This window comes from Schistocerca serialis, chromosome 2 (assembly GCF_023864345.2).
Source record: "Schistocerca serialis cubense isolate TAMUIC-IGC-003099 chromosome 2, iqSchSeri2.2, whole genome shotgun sequence".
NCBI lineage: Eukaryota > Metazoa > Arthropoda > Insecta > Orthoptera > Acrididae > Schistocerca > Schistocerca serialis.
In genome coordinates, this window is record NC_064639.1 from 108,946,493 (window position 1) to 108,964,205 (window position 17,713).

A 17,713-nucleotide genomic window follows, 5' to 3' on the forward strand; every position below is an offset into this window, starting at 1 on the left:
AGAAATACTTCAGTTGATTGATGAAAGGAGGAAGTACAAACATGTTCCGGGAAAATCAGGAATACAGAAATACAAGTCGCTGAGGAATGAAATAAATAGGAAGTGCAGGGAAGCTAAGACGAAATGGCTGCAGGAAAAATGTGAAGACATCGAAAAAGATATGATTGTCGGAAGGACAGACTCAGCATACAGGAAAGTCAAAACAACCTTTGGTGACATTAAAAGCAACGGTGGTAACATTAAGAGTGCAACGGGAATTCCACTGTTAAATGCAGAAGAGAGAGCAGATAGGTGGAAAGAATACATTGAAAGCCTCTATGAGGGTGAAGATATGTCTGATGTGATAGAAGAAGAAACAGGAGTCGATTTAGAAGAGATAGGGGATCCCGTATTAGAATCGGAATTTAAAAGAGCTTTGGAGGACTTAGGCAGAAGGGATACTCGTAGATAACATTCCATCAGAATTTCTAAAATCATTTGGGGAAGTGGCAACAAAACGACTATTTACGTTGGTGTGTAGTCTGGCGATATACCATCTGACTTTCGGAAAAGCATCATCCACACAATTCCGAAGACGGCAAGAGCTGACAAGTGCGAGAATTATCGCACAATCAGCTTAACAGCTCATGCATCGAAGCTGCTTACGAGAATAATATACAGAAGAATGGAAAAGAAAATTGAGAATGCGCTAGGTGACGATCAGTTTGACTTTAGGAGGCAATTCTGACATTACCGCTAATAATGGAAGCAAGGCTTAAGGAAAATCAAGACACTTTCATAGGATTTGTCGACCTGGAAAAAGCGTTCGACAATATAAAATGGTGCAAGCTGTTCGAGATTCTGAAAAAAGTAGGGGCAAGATATAGGGAGAGACGGGTCATATACAATATGTACAACAACCAAGAGGGAATAATAAGAGTGGACGATCAAGAACGAAGTGCTCGTATTAAGAAGGTGTAAGACAAGGCTGTAGCCTTTCGCCCCTACTATTCAATCTGTACATCGAGGAAGCAATGATGGAAATAAAAGAAAGGTTCAGGAGTGGAATTAAAATACAAGGTGAAAGGATACCAATGATACGATTTGCTGATGACATTGCTATCGTGAGTGAAAGTGAAGAAGAATTAAATGATCTGCTAAACGGAATGAACAGTCTAATGAGTACACAGTATTGAGAGTAAATCGGGGAAAGACGAAGGTAATGAGAAGTAGTAGAAATGAGAAAAGCGAGAAACTTAACATCAGGATTGATGGTCACGAAGTCAATGAAGTTAAGGAATTCTGCTACCTAGGCAGTAAAATAACCAATGATGGACGGAGCAAGGAGGACATCAAAAGCAGACTCGCTATGGCAAAAAAGGCATTTCTGGCCAAGAGAAGTCTACTAATATCAAATAGCGGCCTTAATTTGAGGAAGAAATTTCTGAGGATGTACGTCTGGAGTACAGCATTGTATGGTAGTGAAACATGGACTGTGGGAAAACCGGAGCAGAAAAGAATCGAAGCATTTGAGATGTGGTGCTATAGACGAATGTTGAAAATTAGGTGGACTGATAAAGTAAGGAATGAGGAGGCTCTACACGGAATCGGAGAGGAAAGGAATATGTGGAAAACATAAAGGAGAAGGGACAGGATGATAGGTCATCAGCTAAGACATGAGGGAATGACTTCCATGGTACTAGAGGAAGCTGTAGAGGGCAAAAACTGTAGAGGAAGACAGAGATTGGAAAAAGTCAAGCAAATAATTGAGGACGTAGGTTGCAAGTGCTACTCTGAGATGAAGAGGTTAGCACAGGAAAGGAATTCGTGGCGGGCCGCATCAAACCAGTCATTAGACTGATGACCAAAAAAAAAAAGAACAGTACTGCTACAGTCGGGTACACAGCAAATGATTTCATTCCTCGCAGGATTCATCCCTTCCCGAATCGCTTGCCTTGGCAAGTTTTTGCTCCCTCAACAGTGCATGAAGACTGCACTAATTCCACAGTACCAGATCCTGACAATCAGACAGAAGACCCGCAAGTGTTGATTGTACCAGGGAATAATCGAGTGGAGGAACCACAGGCAAAGCCGACAACAGAGGTCACCAAGGACACTGCGAGTGGCAGAAGCGGTGTGAAGGACCTCAGTCCTGTGCCACCGGTTTCGGGTTCTACCAAAAACAGACGGAAAATGGAAACTCATTTTGACAGATCCTACTTTTATTGCTGATCTAGGAGAGAAAAACGCTAGGGCGACAAACAAGAAGGTAGCGATAAATACAAAATGTAAAAGCAGTAGGAATAATCTGCATCTACATCTACATCTACAGTTATACTCCGCAAGCCACCCAACGGTGTCTGGCGGAGGGCACTTTACGTGCCACTGTCATTACCTCCCTTTCCTGTTCCAGTCGCGTATCGTTCGCGGGAAGAACGACTGTCTGAAAGCCTCCGTGCGCGCTCTAATCTCTCTAATTTTACATTCGTGATCTCCTCGGGAGGTATAAGAAGGGGGCAGCAATATATTTGATACCTCATCCAGAAACGCACCCTCTCGAAACCTGGCGAGCAAGCTACACCGCGATGCAGAGCGCCTCTCTTGCAGAGTCTGCCACTTGAGTTTGTTAAACATCTCCGGAACGCTATCACGGTTACCAAATAACCCTGAGACGAAACGCGCCGCTCTTCTTTGGATCTTCTCTATCTCCTCCGTCAACCCGATCTGGTATGAATCCCACACTGATGAGCAATACTCAAGTATAGGTCGAACGAGTGTTTTGTAAGCCACCTCCTTTGTTGATGGACTACATTTTCTAAGGACTCTCCCAATGAATCTCAACCTGGTACCCGCCTTACCAACAATTAATTTTATATGATCATTCCACTTCAAATCGTTCCGCACGCATACTACCAGATATTTTACAGAAGTAACTGCTACCAGTGTTTGTCCCGCTATCATATAATCATACAATAAAGGATCCTTCTTTCTATGTATTCGCAATTCATTACATTTGTCTATGTTAAGGGTCAGTTGCCACTCCCTGCACCAAGAGCCTATCCGCTGCAGATCTTCCTGCATTTCGCTACAATTTTTTAATGCTGCAACTTCTCTGTATACTACAGCATCATCCGCGAAAAGCCGCATGGGACTTCCGACACTATCTACTAGGTCATTTATATATATTGTGAAAAGCAATGGTCCCATAACACTCCCCTGTGGCACGCTAGAGGTTACTTTAACGTCTGTAGACGTCTCTCCATTGATAACATCATGCTGTGTTCTGTTTGCTAAAAACTCTTCAATCCAGCCACACAGCTGGTCTGATATTCCGTAGGCTCTTACTTTGTTTATCAGGCGACAGTGCGGAACTGCATCGAACGCCTTCGGAAATCAAGAAAAATAGCATCTACCTGGGAGCCTGTATCTAATATTTTCTGGGTCTCATGAACAAATAAAGCGAGTTGGGTCTCACACGATCGCTGTTTCCGGAATCCATGTTGATTCCTACATAGTAGATTCTGGGTTTCCAAAAACGACATGATACTCGAGCAAAAAACATGTTCTAAAATTCTACAACAGATCGAGGTCAGAGATATAGGTCTATAGTTTTGCGCACCTCCTCGACGACCCTTCTTGAAGACTGGGACTACCTGTGCTCTTTTCCAATCATTTGGAACCTTCCGTTCCTCTAGAGACTTGCGGTACACGGCTGTTAGAAGGGGAGCAGTGTGTTTAAAAATCTATGAAAACACGCTGAAAATTGGCTGCAGTGTCTAGACTGTTCTCTCTAGTTTCAGGTTGTATGTTTTTTTCAAATGAGAATGATCCGTACCTTGTTTGCGTGAATTGTTCCAGTTATGGAAGTCATTAAACAACCTACTGGCCATGAATTCCATTTTTTGTTATTGAGTCATGTTTTCAGGAATGCCCAATGAAGGCTGTTGGGTGCACAGTTCCCTTACTAGAGAAATGATGGAATTTATATACACTAGGCCCCATATGGAGCGTCTGTTTACCTCTACAGTTAGGGGTAAACGGGCATTAGTGCCCAATCCACTTATTTCAATAGTCGTGGGCTGGAAATAAAATTTCAAGAACAAGTTAACTTCCAATGCTTTGGCTTAAGATATAAGCATGTTAGTCATATAAAAATTTGAAAGTAGATTTTTTTATACTTGCTTTAAAAATTGTGCTTGGAGTGTCCGTTTACCACAACTTTACCCTACATAATTTTTGAATTTTTTTTTTTTTTTTGCAGTCTTTCACGAGTCTGTCATTACAACTACCAGAGAAAAACAGCAAGTATCCTGAAGGGGAGGAACTGTGTGGAAATATTGAACCAAATCAATTTCAAGCATCATTTGGAAGAGGAGTCTGATATTTGCGGGCACATCATGAAGGTGGAAGACAACACATTGACCAAGAAGGTATGGAGCACAAAATGCTTAACCGTGAATAACTGTATGAAAGAAGTAAGGGGAGCTTGGCAAACAGTTGGAATAAGAGAGGAAAAAGAAACCGTATGCTGCAGTGCAGGATAGATCCAGCTACAGTAACACAGTGAAAGATCATAGGTGAATTGATACTAGAATTAAAATTTAATAGCACAGAAGCAGAGGGAGTCAGGTAGAACGTGATTGTGAAGAGATATTTGGAAGAAAGAAAGTGTACTGACCAAGTCACCGGTGGTCCTAAAGGCTCGAAGTGAACCAAATAAATAAACACATAAATAAATAAACGGGACTCGCTAATCGTCAAATATCCAAGAAGTTGAGTTATTCAAGCATAGTATCTTTGGATAACACTTGCAAGACACGTTTATAGCAGTGGAAGGTAGTTTGAGGCCTTACTTGAGCTGAAAAGAGCGATACAAGGAGAGTGGACGACAATTTCACTGTAACAGCTACAAATACTAAGAAAATCACTGCCGAAGTGAATTTTTGAGGTAACTAGGACAAAATGAGATTAGACAAACTACTAACAATGCAATAACACAGAGGGGCAGTGAGTGTCTATATACCAATTTCCAACTAGTAAATGCAAACGCCTTATTTTGTTACTTGTATTATGAAAGTAACTATATAATTCCATAATGACTGTTTATATCTTGTACGTGTCTACTACTTTCCCTCTCTAGATTATCACACTGATGACAAAATGGCAGATATCGAAATTGACGACAGAGGGATAGAGAAACAATTAAAATCGCTCCAAGCAGGAAAGGCCGCTGGACCTGATGGGATACCAGTTCGATTTTACACAGAGTACGCGAAGGAACTTTCCCCCATTCTTGTAGCTGTGTACCGTAGGTCTCTAGAAGAGCGTAGAGTCCGAAAGTATTGGAAAAGGGCAGAGGTCATCCCCGTTTTCAAGAAGGGACGTCGAACAGATGTGCAGAACTATAGACCTATAACTCTAAGAAATAGAATTTTGGAACACGTATTATGTTCGAGTACAATGACTTTTCTGGAGACTAGAAATGTACTGTGTAGGAATCAGCATGGGTTTCGGAAAAGATGATCGTGTGAAACCCAGCTCGCGCTATTCGTCCACGAGACTCAGAGGGCCATAGACACGGGTTCCCAGATAGATGCCGTGTTTCTTGACTTCCGTAAGGCGTTCTATACGGTTCCCCACAGTCGTTTAATGAAGAAAGTAAGAGCATATGGACTATCAGACCAATTGTGTGATTGGACTGAAGGGTTCCTAGATAACAGAACGCAGCTTGTCATTCTCAATGGAAAGAAGTCTTCCGAAGTAAGAGTGATTTCAGGTGTGCCGCAGGGGAGTGTCATAGGACCGTTGCTATTCACAATATACATAAATGACCTTGTGGATAACATCGGAAGCTCACCGAGGCTTTTTGCGGATGATGCTGTGGTATATAGAGAGGTTGTAACAATGGAAAATTGTACTGAAATGCAGGAGGATCTGCAGCGAATTGGCGCATGGTGCAGGGAATGGCTATTGAATCTCATTGTAGACAAGTGTAATGTGCTGCGAATACACAGAAAGATAGATCCCTTATCATTTAGCTACAAAATAGCAGGTCAGCAGCTGGAAGCAGTTAATTCCATAAATTATCTGGGAGTAGGCATTAGGAGTGATTTAACATGGAGTGATCATATAAAGTTGATGGTCAGTAAAGCAGATGCCAGATTGAGATTCATTGGAAGAATCCTAAGGAAATGCAATCCGAAAACAAAGGAAGTAGGTTACAGTACGCTTGTTCGCCCACTGCTTGAATACTGCTCAACAGTGTGGGATCCGTACCAGACAGGGTTGATAAAAGAGATAGAGAAGATCCAACGGAGAGCAGCGCGCTTCGTTACAGGATCATTTAGTAATCGCGGAAGCATTACGGAGATAGATAAATTCCAGTGGAAGACTCTGCAGGAGAGACGCTCAGTAGCTCGGTATACGGCTTTTGTTAAAGTTTCGAGAACATACCTCTACCGAGGAGTGAAGCAGTATATTGCTCCCTCCTACGTATATCTAGCGAAGAGACCATGAGGATAAAATCAGAGAGATTAGAGCCCACGCAGAGGCATACCGACAATCTTTCTTTCCACGAACAATACGAGACTGGAATAGAAGGGAGAACCGATAGAGGTACTAAAAGTACCCTCCACCACACACCGTCAGGTGGCTTGCGGAGTATGGATGTAGATGTAGATAAATTTGATACACTTGTGCTGCAGACATTGTATATTACTTTCACACGAACCCTGCGTTTATACTGCTTCCCACTGCTGCGAGGAAGGCGAGCAGCTATGTAATCCGCTGCGTGCTGCCGAAGATGTTTCCCCGTGGGGCGAGCAGAGAAAGCGACTCGGCTGCTGGAGCTAGCGGGACGGAGTAGAGTGGAGTGGTCGTCCACTGTGCACTGTGTGACGCGGCGGCTGCTGCACGCGGGTCGATGTCCGACGCAGCCTTGACTCACCGCCGGCGGGGTTCATGTCCCCGCGACATCGCCAAACATGCGTTTTCTCTTGTATCCCATGAATGCATTACGAAATGACGATAACTTCTTTCTGGGGAAGGGCATTACTCTGCACGTCTTCCGCCTCTAGTAGACTCCACCTCCGCAACCGACGCTCCTGATGGCATATCTGCAACTTCAAAAACACGTGTTTTACCAAAGCCTTTCTGAAAATGACTTGGTTCGTCACAACGCCCTACACTAACGATTGTAAACACGACCTTTCACACTGACGACCTGCCTCGGGACATGATTTGTTTGTCCCAGAAACGGCAAAATGGTTCAAATGGCTCTGAGCACTATGCGACTTAACTTCTGAGGTCATCAGTCGCCTAGAACTTAGAACTAATTAAACCTAACTAACCTAAGGACATGACACACATCCACGCCCGAAGCAGGATTCGAACCTGCGGCCGTAGTGGTCGCTCGGTTCCAGACTGTAGTGCCTAGAACCGCACGGCCACTCCAGCCGGCCAGAAATGGCAATCTGCATATTAAATTGTAGGTCCCCCCATGACCAGTTAAGTTTGTCGGTCGCACAAATACAAGGATATGCCTATTACTAAGAGGATCAAACCAACCTTTGGATGTAAGACAATTACACTTAGAGATTTTTGAAACTGTACCTCGGGATTACAAAATTTTATATAAGTGAAACATGTGCAAGGGGAAAACTGGGCTTGAACAAACTGAAAGCGCTTTGTAGTGTTGATTACAGCGACAGAACTCTGGAAAATGAATGGTTCTACACAGTGAACAACTAAGTGGCTGACGCCCATAAACCATCAGAAAAGACGTTTATACTTACATGTCTTTCAAATGGTTCAAATGACTGAGCACTATGGGACTTAACATCTATGGTCATCAGTCCCCTATAACTTAGAACTACTTAAACCTAACTAACCTAAGGACATCACACAACACCCAGTCATCACGAGGCAGAGACAATCCCTGACCCCGCCGGGAATCGAACCCGGGAACCCGGACGCGGGAAGCGAGAACGCTACCGCACGACCACGAGCTGCGGACTTACATGTCTTTCACTAATCTACCGAACTGTCTGTCTGGATCGCACCTTAGTGCGTAATGTAGATAACATATTTCGACAGATTTCCGTTATCAGATCAAAAACGCAAGTGGAGAGTCATTCAAATTGATTCATCACTTATGTTTCGATCTGTTAATAGCTGTATAGCGTCCGTTTTCATATATAAAATACATATTTTGTAATAAAAGTTGGATAAGACAATGATCAGTGTAATAAGCCCAAAGCGATAACAAAATAGCAAAGTACATGTAATTACACGACGACAAATGATCTTTGTTTACGGCTTATAAAACCGGTAACGTTATCAGTGTTGAGCTCTCTCTGACAGTGAAACTGGTTACACGTCTGTATTTTCATTACCTTAGTATTTCCTAAACAGAACACGCGTAATTTTGTAAAAGGAGTCCGACTGCTTTACAGATTAACTGCATTCCCACATACTATCATTTTGTAATCGTTTTTTAAGGCAATTCCAAAACGAATCGGTACCGAACAGACGATGAGCCAAGTTCTGAATGTGAATATTCACTAAAGGAGAATTTCAGGTAAATAAAGACTTGTTAAAATAATTAAAAGCACATCCGATCATTGCGCTTCGGCTTGCAGCAGAAGCAGGGGGGGGGGAATATTTTTTTTATCTACTGTTGGACAACCACCTTAACGTGAATCTCCGTTACAAAAGGGTACGTACTGCTGATATTGTAGCTTACGAACCAAACAAAGGAACAGTCTACCGAAATGCGTTAACCTATGTGAAAAAGTAAAATGCGAGCTCTTTTTCTGTCTTCCATTATCATTATTCGATTGAAGGTAGCACACATAAATCCTAGCAAGCGAAAGGCTGTCTTCGGTTGTACAGGAACTGGGCTGGTGCTACAGGAGTCTAAGCGCATGGGAGAGTAGGAGTAGTTGAGAAGGGAGACATTGTTGTATATATCGCCCATGTTTTTCAATGTGACGTTGAGCAAGCAGTAAAGGAGATATTTGGAAATGGAATTAAAGTTCAGGAAGAAGAAATAAGAACTTTAAAGTTCGTCATTGACATTGAGATTATGCCAGAGACGACATAGGACTTGGAATATCAGTCAAAAAGTGGTTATAAGACGAATATAAGAAAATAAGGTTAACAGAATATCTATTCTATAAACTCGCAATTGTCACCACTTAAATTCTTCGCAACTTTCACTCACAACTTAGTACAGAAAGTAATAATTGAGTGCGGTGTTGCAGAGTCCCTGTTTCCTTCGCACATAGATACATCTCCGAAGGAATATTGCATCGTATTTCTAAACAACACAGGCACTTCAATATAGTATTTATCCGCCGACACTGGGAAAGCGACTTTCAATTAAAATGTCTCCCCTGTACGGTAATACACATACTAAATGTACGACTGATGGCTGCAGACACATGGTTGACAGCAAATGGAAGTTCGGGTCTAGCCGCGAAGCGTGCTCGGATAGCCTAATGGTATGGCAAAAGCTCGCGATAAGCGGGAAATCTGGGTTCGAGGCCCGATCCGGCACAAATTTTCATTGTCGCCATTCCATTATACAGCAACTGCGAGTACATTTCATGTAATTACTAAGTAATCAGGGCGTTAGGTAGTTACTTCCATGTACCATGGATCATTTACACATATGTCTTAACGAAGCTGAAGAAATCAGTTTATAGGTAATTAACTTAATTTGTATTTAAATGTAACTGCGTATTGGACATTTGCTGATTAGTTCAGATAAAACAAACTAACATTTTTTAAGACATAAGTATGTGAAACTTTTTTACCAAAAGCCTTACAAGTACATAAATAAAAAATTTTCCGTAGGGTAGACGGAGTTATCTAAAAGGAAATCATTTAGCTATTTTCAAATTTAGCTTTGCCATCAGCAATTTTATGTCATTAGGAAAATTATCAAAGACTTTTTTCAAGGGCACAATTCACCCTTTTCTTCGCAGCGATAGTTTTCAATTATTAGTAATGAAGGTCACCCTTTGCCATTTTTATGTTTCCATCGTTAAAACAACAATCAAAATTTCGGGAGAAAAATGTTGCCATGTGTAAAACATATACCGGAGTAACTCCCAAAGTTAAAGAATTGTGTTTCAAGTCCAGAAGCAATCTAGAAGTAGCTTTTGTTAATTACTATTATTTTACAGTTAACTATATCTCTTAGTTTATGCAACAGAAACAAAACGATATACGTACAAAAGCTTACAAAAAACTGATGGAGAATGAATCCTTGGTCTCGTAACGTCATCCTGTAAAAATTCTCTCTTTGTGATTGAAAGCTGACTTTTGTTGTATGTTACACGAACGGGAGCCTGTGGCTTATCTCAACCAACAAAATTTTGAAGGTTTTCCAGGGATATTTTCTGCGCAATTTTGTGTAAGGGAAACATGGTCTCCGGTGGATCGCTGCAGAGTATCGGATTTCGTTTGATTCTTTACATTTACCTCTGTTTCTGTATTGCACTGAAATTGTCTGCACAGCCGTCGAAATGGTGACTGTCTACATTGTGTGTTTCGTTTGGAAACTAACTTGTTCCATTCACTCATAGTACATGATGCTGACGACGAAATGTCTACTTTTCTGTTCGTGCTATACGCTGATGAGCCAAAACATTATGACCTCTGCCGACCGCGATGTTGTATGCTGCCTGGTGGCGCCGAGGGCACGTCACGTTGTAAGAGAAGTACAAAGGGCGTTCAAAAAGTTTTGCATAGTCGTCTCTAACTTTTCTGTTTTTTGCAGGAGGAAAAAATTGTTCAAATGGCTCTGAGCACTATGGGACTTAACTTCTGAGGTCATCAGTCACCTAGAACTTAGAACTATTTAAACCTAACTAACCTAAGGACATCACACACATCCATGCCCCAGCCAGGATTCGTACCTGTGAGCGTGGCGGTCCCGCGGTTTTAGAATGAAGCGCCTAGAACCACGCGGCCACCCCTGCAGGCTATAGGAGGAGAATGAAATATTTTGTGAACATGTTTGGAACATTTCGCTATAAGTTGGTATACTAAAGTATTTTCTTTTATATACAGGTGAGCCCTAGTGGACAATGAAGTAGATGTCATGTTGTTACAATGGTCAGTGATGGAGTTCCTCTCACAGAAGTTGCTCCCTGTTTATGGACCGATTCAGTATCTAGCAGTATCCAGCAGTGGTTGTAGAGGTTTAAAGAAGGTAATTTCTCTCTACTGGACGATCCACGATGTGGCAGACCATCGACGGCAGTGAGTGATGTGAATAAGGAGACCATTGATCAAATCATCCAAGATGACAGATGTGTGATGACACGACAGCTTCCTGAAATGACTCGTTTGTCACTGGGTAGTGTGGTATCACTGGTACAGTCACTAGGGTACAGAAAAATCTGTGCACGTTGGGTGCCTAGATTATTGACAAGAGAAATGAAAACGATGAGCAAGAATCACGAAGATCTTCACTGAAGAGTGGAAAAAGTGTATTCACGGCACCATTACCTAGGATGAAACATGGTTGTTTTTCTCCGAACCTAAGAGCAAAACCCAATCCATGAAGTGGCATCATCCGGGTTCCCCTGGGAAGAAGAAACCAAGACTTTAACGAACAGCTGGGCGAAAGGTGATGGCCTCCTTCTTCTGTGATCGGTGTAGTGTTATTTTCATTGACTTTTAGGAACGTGGCTCCACTATTAATCGAGACCATTACTGTTTGTCATTGGACAAGTTGCTACGTGCCATCAAGACCCATAGACTACAACTTCAGGGTCAGCTCATCAGACTACACTATGACAATGCCAAACCCCATACAGCCCTTATGACGCAGGAGAAAATCAGGAAAATGGGTCGGAGAATTGTTCCTCAAATGGGTCCAAGCAATATGGGACTTAACATCTGAGGACATCAGTCCCCTAGACTTAGAACTACTTAAACCTAACTAACCTAAGGACATCACACACATCCGTGCCCGAGCCTGTGACCGTAACAGCCGAGCGGCGCCGGACTGAAGCGCCTAGAACCGCTCAACCGCAGCGGCCGGCTGGAAAATTGTTCCTCATGGAAGCTACGTTGAGTAGGCTCAATGTATAGCTAAATGTTCCAAGCAAGTTCACAAAATATTTCATTCTTCTCCTGCAAAACATAAAAAAAATTAGTGACAACTGTCCAAAGCTTTTTGAACGCCCTTTATATGTGAGCGGGGCAGAGACGATTGGGGAGTCATTTTAGCGACGATAAGTGGCCCAAATACGGAACTCCTACGACCTATGCGACTTTGCCAAAAGCCAGAGTATTGTTGCCCTGTGCCTGGGAACGAGCGTCTTGGAAATGGCGAAGCTCGACTGCTGTTCGCGTGCTACTGTCGTGGGCATCTATGGAAAATGGTTGAAAAACACTGAAACTACGAGTAGGGGACAAAAAGTTGGACGTCCATACCTCATCACAGAACATGGGGAGTGGAGACTATCCCACTCTCCAAAGCAGGATAGGCGGCGATCTGTGGCAGATCTGATGACACACTGCAGTGCCGGCGCAGGCACAGGTGTTTTAGAGCACACCGTTCAATGCACAGTGTTGACCATGGTCTTTTGCTGCAGAACTCCCCCAACGTATTCCCATGTTTTTTTTTTTTTTTGGTCATCAGTCTACTGACTGGTTTGATGCGGCCCGCCACGAATTCCTTTCCTGTGCTAACCTCTTCATCTCAGAGTAGCACTTGCAACCTACGTCCTCAATTATTTGCTTGACGTATTCCAATCTCTGTCTTCCTTTACAGTTTTTGCCCTCTACAGCTCCCTCTAGTACCATGGAAGTCATTCCCTCATGTCTTAGCAGATGTCCTATCATCCTGTCCCTTCTCCTTATCAGTGTTTTCCACATATTCCTTTCCTCTCCGATTCTGCGTACAACCTCCTCATTCTTTACATTATCAGTCCACCAAATTTTCAACATTCGTCTGTAGCACCACATCTCAAATGCTTCGATTCTCTTCTGTTCCGGTTTTCCCACAGTCCATGTTTCACTACCATACAATGCTGTACTCCAGACGTACGTCCTCAGTAATTTCTTCCTCAAATTAAGACCGGTATTTGATATTGGTAGACTACTCTTGGCCACAAATGCCTTTCTTGCCATAGCGAGTCTGCTTTTGATGTCCTCCTTGCTCCGTCCGACATTGGTTATTTTACTGCATAGGTAGCAGAATTCCTTAAGTTCATTGACTTCGTGACCATCAATCCTGATGTTAAGTTTCTCGCTGTTCTCATTTCTATTACTTCTCATTACCTTCGTCTTTCTTCGATTTACTCTCAAACCATACTGTGTACTCGATAGACTGTTCATTTCGTTCAGCGGATCATTTAAATTTTCTTCACTTTCACTCACGATAGCAATGTCATCAGCGAATCGTATCATTGATATCCTTTCACCTTGTATTTTAATTCCACTCCTGAACCTTTCTTTTATTTCCATCATTGCTTCCTCGATGTACGGATTGAAGAGTAGGGGCGAAAGACTACAGCCTTGTCTTACACCCTTCTTAATACGAGCACTTCGTTCTTGATCGTCCACTCTTATTATTCCCTCTTGGTTGTTGTACATATTGTATATGACCCGTCTCTCCCTATAGCTTACCCCTACTTTTTTCAGAATCTCGAACAGCTTGCACCATTTTATATTGTCCAACGCTTTTTCCAGGTCGACAAATCCGATGAAATGTCTCGATTTTTCTTTAGCCTTGCTTCCATTATTAGCCGTAACGTCAGAATTGCCTCTCTCGTCCCTTTACTTTTCCTAAAGCCAAACTGATCGTCACCTAGCGCATTCTCAATTTTCTTTTCCACTCTTCTGTATATTATTCTTGTAAGCAGCTTCGATGCATGAGCTGTTAAGCTGATTGTGCGATAATTCTCGCACTTGTCAGCTCTTGCCGTCTTCGGAATTGTGTGGATGATGTTTTTCCGAAAGTCAGATGGTATATCACCAGACTCATATATTCTACACACCAACGTGAATAGTCGTTTTGTTGCCACTTCCCCCAATGATTTTAGAAATTCTGATGGAATGTTACCTATATTCCCATGTAGACCCAACAACATTGTCAGTTTTGATTACAATGGGCACAGGATCATCGAGATTGCATCGTGCATAAGCGGAACAGTGTCGCGTGGTCAGATAAATCCCGTTTATTGTTAAACCATGTCGATAGTCGTGTCCAGATACGCCGTCATTCAGGCGAACGGATGATCGGAACAAGCCGCGCGCCGCGGACGCAGGCCGGTGGGACCAGTACTGGGTCATGGGGGATGTTCACCTGGGCTTCCTTGGGACCTGCGGTAGCAATCGAAGGCACCACGACAGCTGTGGACTACGTGAACATTGTTAGGGACCACCTGTAACTCCTTACGCTTGATGCCTTCTCCCATGAGCGACGGCATCTTCCAGCAGGATAACTGTCCATATCACAAGTCCAGAATCGTCGTGCAATGGTTTGAAGAGCTTGATAGTGAACTAACGTTGGTGTCTTGGACATCAAATTCAGATTATCTGAATCCGATGAAACGCAACAGGGACGCAATCGGGGACCAGCTCCGGGTCCACAAACAAGCCGCCTGTAAATTTCTGGAAGTGTAGGGGTTTAGTACCACAAACCTCCAGGTACCTATCAAGTACTTGTCGAGTCCATGGCAGCCAGCATAATTCCTGAATTGGGTTCCAGAGGTGGACCAACACGTGGAAGTGGTCGTAACGTTTTGGCTCATCGGTGTAGGTTCCATTCTGTGCCGCTCCATTTCCTCTCAGCTTTGTTATTTCGCGGTATGTTAGCACTAATACAGAGTAGTACAGATTGCTTTACTGTTGGAGAGTAAGCAGATATGCACGCAGTACATGGGTACACTGAATACAGTAGAAGAAAAGCACAAAGACGCTGTCGTGAGCTGTTCCCACAGTGACGGCAAACACATCATAGTAGTTTTGTACACAGGTGGCTTTGTGATTAGTTTTGTACGAGGAGCGTCCAATAAATAACGCAACCCATTTTTTTTCTCGGCCAATTTAGGTTGAGAAAATGCAGAATTTATAGTGGGACATCGTGGAATACTCCTGCTTCAGCCCCTAGAATTTCATGAAGTACACATTAGTGGCGGCACTGTAGTCTGTAGCGAAGGTCCGTTGCAAGCAGAGAGCCGTCACTGAGTTTTTCTTTTGGCAGAAAACTATAGCATTGCAGGTATCCATGGGCCCTTGCAGAATGTCTATGGAGACCTGTCATTGAAAAAAAGCACGGTGATTCGTTGGGCGTGGCGTTTGTTACCACCACAACAAGGTCGCGCAAACTTGTCCGAACTCCCGACAGTACACAGCTGTGATTACTGGAATGTTGGAATGTCCCGACGCTCTTACTCGATGTGATCTACGGATGCAAACGAACTACTTCTTCTCCATGACAACGCAAGGCCTCCGATGAGTCTGTGCACCCAAGAGGAGTTCACAAATGTTCATTGTACGGTTTTTCCTCATCCACCCTACAGCCCGGATTCGCACCTTCCGACGTCAGTCTGTTTGGTGCAATGAAGGATGCACTTCGGGGGAAGCTGTACATAGGTGATGGAGTAGTTATTGATGGATCAAGACGTTAGCTCCGACGTCGACCAGTAGAGTGGTACCACGTGGGCATACACGGCCTCCCAGCAAAGTGGCTTAAGGCTCTCCCATCGAACCGATATTATGTCGAAAAATAGTGTTTTGTACCCAAAATAGTGAGGAACAATAAGGCGTATTGGAATTCTAAATGAAACCAACCTCCTTTTAGAAATCAATGTGTTGCATTACGTATTGAACGCCCTGGTATGTTTTGGTGATTGCATATTGCACCCTTTTCCGCTGCTATAATAAACCGAATAAATCGCACGAGCCACTGGAGATCGCGGATCCCTTATACCAAAATACTTTGAAAATATTTCTGAACATGATTGTCCGTGGAATTCGGGTTCACAGCGTACAGTGCCTCAGGTAAAACGATACTAACGGTCAATGTCATGCGATTATTCTCGTCGTTCTCCGAATGTGATACAATTTTAGATGTTGGAGAATGGAAACGAAGACGGTACATATTGGAATCAACGTAACGGGAAAGCTTTCTATCTGACGTTCTCTTGAGCGACAGTTTCTTGTCCTTCACTACAGCGAACTTCTTGCCGCGCACCAGGCTGAGTGGAAGAGTAAACACATTTCAGTCGGCGCCTCCTGCGCAGCCTGCAGCCCGGAGTGTGAGATTAGATTGGGTTTCGCGCGCCGAGAGCTCCGCAGACCGGATTCTGGCAATGGCCCTGCAGGGACGCGCTGCCGGCTCGCCGAACCTTTTTGCCACGTGCGGCTCTTTCGTAAAGTGCCCTACAGGGAGCAGACTTCTTGCAGAACAATTCCCACGTGCTCTCTACGCTTTACTTTCTTTCACTTGTTTCTCTCATTCTTTTTAAATTTCAGTATAGTTCTGAGAGAAAGTTGAAAGGTTCTTGTGTTTTATGCTTGGTTTACCGAGTGGCAATCAGCATCTCATCGAAAATAAACTGAAACGTGCAGCTCGTAGCATCGTTTTTCTGTATGGGCATGCTGGGGCATGCTGGGGCTCGGCAATGTAAAGCGCTATCTAGCTGCCACAATAACGTACTCATCAAGCAAACAATACGCAATCTGGTGTAAGACTTATACTGCCTTAACACAGCAAATTGTTACTCAGAGAAATTGAAAGTGCTTTGTGATTCGAAAAATGTTCAACATAAATGAGAGCAATTCTCATCAGTCGTTTATCAAGTAAATTAATCGAATTTCCTACCACTCATATATTCTTCTGTATAGAGGCATCCACGTTACAACGAAAAGGTATCACAGTAACAGCACAACTCAGCTATGCAGAATAAACCGATCATATTTCTTTATGAAATTGCAATTAAATCAATACCATTAGCCGCTGATAGGTGTTGATATACATCAACGGGGACAGTTGAAAATGTGTGCCCTGACCAGGACTCAAACCTAGTAACTCACGCTTACATCGCAAACGCTCTGTCCATCTGAGCCACTGAGGGCACAGAGGGTAGTGCGACTGCAGGGACTTACGCTCCCCGTGAGACCTACATTCTCAACTTATAGTCCACACACTACATTCCTAGTGCACCTGCCATTGTACCCATTACTCGCGGCAGACAATCCACCGAGTCCCGCAAGAGTTCAGGCAATTCGTGTGCATCCGCGCTGAAGAAGATCATCAGTCGGTTAGCGTTTAACGATATGAAGGTGGCATCTGTTCTTTCGGAATTTTACTGTTGGCGCTCCACACGCTGGCAGATGACGTTCACCGGGCATTCGCCATACCCACACCCTGCCATCGGATCGCCACGTTGTGTACCGTGCTTCAGCACTCCACACAACGTTTTTCCACTGTTCAATCGTCCAATGTTTACGCTCCTTACACGAAGTGAGGCGTCGTTTGGCATTTACCGGCGTGATGTGTGGCTAATGAGCAGCTGCTCGACCATGAAATCCAAGTTTTCTCACCTCCCGCCTAACTGTCATAGAACTTGCAATGGATCCTGATGCAGTTTGTAATCCCTGTGTGGTGGTATGGATAGATCTCTGCCTATTACACATTACGACTTTCTTCAACTGTCGTCGGTCTCTGACAGACGAGATCGGCCTGTACGCTTTTGTGCTGTAC